Genomic DNA, 4435 nt, shown 5'->3' on the forward strand with positions numbered 1-4435 from the left:
GTGTGTGTGTGTGTAAGGGGGATGATAATAGGGCTATAATAATTAAGCAAGAAGAATATGCAAATTATAAAAATAAAGAATGCTGAACTCCGTTCGGACGAAAAAAATAATAATGCTAAAACAAGATATGAATGATTGGTTGACTTTAAGTGATTAAAGATACTGTATTTGAGCCAGGGAAGCCAGACTGCTGAGGTGCACAGGGGGAGCATCATTTTTTCCCCCTTCCATTTAAAAAAAAAAAAACTTGGGTTCAGTCGGGCTCGGACCTAGTGATGTATGTGATGATGTTGGGCCGGGCAGGTTTCGGGCTTCAAGTCCCTCGGGTCATTTCAGTTCCAGGTTGAATTTTTGGGCCCGTTGAGAACTCTACTCTGACACACCAAGCCGACAGCCCGCCATCGGTCAGTGTTGGGCCATCAGTGAGCATCTGTCTGGTTGGTGCGGTTGTCCCTTGTCAGCCCCTGTCGGCTTTTTTTTTCAGGTGGTTCAGTACTTTGAATCGACGTCAGCAAAGGCTGTTGGTGAATGAAATCACTCTGTCAGGCAGTTCAGCTCAGTGCACAAGAAGAGAAACAGAAGTGAGGAAAGTAAACAAACAGCTAAAGTCAAGAGGGAGTGAGAACAAAACAAACTCGTTACATAAGGTAAGATTAAATTTCTTTAGCCATTGAGCTCTGTAAGAAAGTACTGAAATCAAGATAAATAATGTGCAAAATAATAATGTGTAGAAACATCAGAAAGTGGCGGTAATACCACATATCACGCTGCTGAGACACCCTTAATCACAGCAGGGAAAATTCATTCACTTCAACAGCCCTATCTGCAACACAACACTTTCAAGGTATAGATGAGCCAGACCTGGTTACATCCCAAAGTCATCCAATACTGGCTTTGGCCAGTGACTTCCACATCAGAGACAGACGGAAAAAAAGCTGTCCTTTCATGTTGGCATGATAGTCAGCCAGGCACCATCAGTTTGTAAGGACACCTGACAGTGTCAGGGGGAACGCGGCAGGACACCATAAGTTAAGGGGGCGAAAAGTCCTAGTATGTTGGGTGAAACATGTCCATGACCAAGCGGCGATACATGACAAGGTCAGAGTGAGACTATGTGGCAGAATCATGTTGTTTAAATGTCGCTATCTGCACAGCAAGACAACAATGGACAACAAGAACAGCAGTGCGGCTGCATCTGTGCTGGTTTACTGAAAGAATCATAGACAGGATTATGTCCGTAATGTTTCAAAGCTGGAGCCATAATGGAGCTTCATTCTCTGTCATAGATCAGAAGACATCTGGATGAATTCTGTCCTTCTGTTGCTCCACACTGCAATTAAAAACAAACATGAAGTTTCCAAGCTGGTTTCAGAAATACCACCAAACATCCAGGTCCTGCCCTCTTTCAGGTACATGACCACAGTGCAGCAAAATTAATGATCTTATTATCTCAATGGCCGTAAGTTCATGCACAGCCGGTTACTAATTCTGTTTGCTGTGTGGCTGAGCTGATGACCCCCCCCCCCACCCCCCCCTTTGGTAAATCGTTTGACCGTGCAGGAAGTTCAACCAAAATCACAGCACATGTTGCATCACTGTAAATTTCCTCAGATGTCGTGTCATTCACAGAGCACTTAACACTCAATTATATGATTCCCAGCAGCAGAGGAGTGAGGGGGAGCAGCTCTCACAGGAGGCCGCTGACCACATGGGCCTCTGGCCAAGATGTATCATTCTGTGGCATCATGGATAATTGAACAACAAAATTGTAATTTCAGGGACCAGTGCTCAATGTCCACCCTGTTCCCCTTTCAAAGTGAGCAGCTGATTATACACATCTGCTGAGGCTTCAGATTACTGTTTGACTCACTGTGTGAGTTTAAAACTGTTCTCAGAGGACCATGGGAAATGGAAACAGATCATTGCACAAAAATTAAAACCACTTGAGGTTAATGATGTTCCTGCACTTTGTGTGTGTTGTTGTTTTTCAGGAAGATCCACCGCAGCTTTGTCTTGGAACAACAAAAACAAACAGGAAGAGAGAGAGAACGATAAACCTTTTCACTAAGACTTCTTTTTGTTTGTTTGTTTTTGTTTTTTGGGATTGCTCCGACTCAATCTTCACAACAGTTTCACAGTGCAAATCTCTTCTATCCTCTTAGTGCTGGCCTAAAATCACTTATAGCATGCAAAACAAAAACAAAACATGGTACCATTGTGCGTCACGCTAAAGGTTTATCCTGCCATCACTTCCTGCCCCAGTGTTGTTGAATTATAGTTGGTGCTGCATTTTAAAATGAAATGGTCTTTATGAAACAGTTCCAAATAATGCCAAAAAATCATGCTGAAAAATAACAAACAAATGTTATGTATTAATATTTAGATTATCCAAGCATAAATTAGAAAAGTGCATACGTTACACATGCTTCATATAATGTCTCTTCTCTCAGATATTGTGACATTGAACTGGTCAAACAATGTTGTCGTGGAGGTGATATAAATTCTCTGTTATTGAAAAGGGAAGCTTTTGGGTTTTAAACTTTGGATACTCTGGCTCCAAGAGGGTTAAAGTTGAGGCCTTTTCTGTGAATATCTATTGAACTTACAGGTGAAGCTTGCACCTTACTCGTTACCTACTTGTGTGGACATTGTTCCTCCAGCATATGTTTCTATATCACATCATGTATTTTTCCATTGCTGTGGGAGGGATGTTTACATGCTCCTCAAGATTTGTTTATTACTAGGGATGCACGTGATTAGATGTCTAAACGATTAAACGCCCACCCCCTCCCTAGTCAGCACCAGAAATATTAGTCGGTTAAACCTGTTAGTGTTTTATTCATGTACGAGGCCGCTAAAATGTCATGCAGCCGCCCGCCATTAGTGGGTGCTACAGAGCTGTCAGACAGTGGCTCTACTCTAGGCACTAGGGCATTAACAGAAAAGTCGATTTGTCGACGTCAGTGGCACAAGTCGACACCCCCCGGGAGGAGTCGACAAGTCGTGTGTTTTTTCCCCCTCTCTCTCTCTGTGTGCTTGTGTACGGAATGCAATCGCTGCCTCTGATTGGCTTACGCTGATACTTTATCCTTGACTAAGGCCCGAACATACTCGGGCGGAACGTATGCGGAATGGACTCCGCGAGGAATGTCCACAGTCATTCGGGCTTTCATAGTCGAGCACACTTCCGCGTTGTAGTTTCCTGTAAAAATGTCCGTGAAAAATCCCTGCGATGTGAAAAATACATGCCGAGCAGTCACTGGTGCGCGGAGCGGAGTCTGCACGGTCGTAAAATCTGAGCTTTGCACGCACAGGGATTGCGGACATCCGCTTTGAGTCCGCACAGACCTCCGCAGAGTCCGTTCCGCATACGTTCCGCCCGAGTATGTTCGGGCCTGACAGACACACATCACATGTGTGGAGATACTTCACTTTCCTCTGCCGTGTCAATGTGATGACGTCATCAAATGACTTGTGGACTTGACTTAGACTTTATTGACAGATAAGTCGACCTGAAAAAAATCAAAGTCGTTAATGCCCTACTAGGCACTGTCAGGCTTTTTGTAAATGTATTCCTGTGGTGTCATTTTGAACTGGTTTTGCAGTGTATTGCACTTGGTTTTTGTATAGCTACATGTGTTATCACATGATATGTTGGGCGACCATCATTGGTTGTACATACAGAGGTGTGTTTCCTTATCTTGTTCATGTCTGATGAAGGGCTGGTGCCCAAAACATCACGTGTGGTGATGCGATTCAAATTCCCAAAAGGAGCAGTTTCTGGTGTGCGGACCTTTTTTTGTATTTTTCCATATGAAAGTGGCCCAGCTCTGATTGGAAAAGAATTGGATTTCTGTGTCCATACTAGTCTGAAAAAATCAGATTCGTGTCACATGAGAGCAAATTTGCTTGTACTGTGAACGCAGCCTTATTGACGTGACCCATGTTCGTAGGAAAAGGTAATTTTAAACTAGGAGAAAAGTAGAAAAGTATTTTTAAATGTTTTTTGTACAGTGTGTTTTGGTCAAGAAAAAACTTGACATCAGGGTATCAGCCAGGAGTCATGAGAGTTGTAAACTCGTATGCGATAGCTCGGACTTCTCTTACAAGGAGCATGTTATTTGAGTTGAACAGTTTGTTGCCCTGCCACAGAGGGAGCAGAAGAGCGCTGCCTCACGGGTCAGCTGTTAACTGAAGGTTACATAATGTTACTCTTGTACTATTCAGCACCCTAAAAGACCTGTGAGAAACAGAGTGAATCTTCTCACTGCTGCAGCAGCAGCAATCTAGGATAAGCCAGTTTAATACCAGCCTCTTCAAACACAGTGCGAGTGCGAGTCAAAGGTTAATGAAAGGGCACCTGGTTGGGAGGATGAAGACATGGCAGCAGCCAGAACTAGAGGGATTAGCCCTGTTCTCATATCAAAGGGATCCC

This window comes from Epinephelus moara, chromosome 24 (genome assembly GCF_006386435.1).
Source record: "Epinephelus moara isolate mb chromosome 24, YSFRI_EMoa_1.0, whole genome shotgun sequence".
Taxonomy (NCBI): Eukaryota; Metazoa; Chordata; class Actinopteri; order Perciformes; family Serranidae; genus Epinephelus; species Epinephelus moara.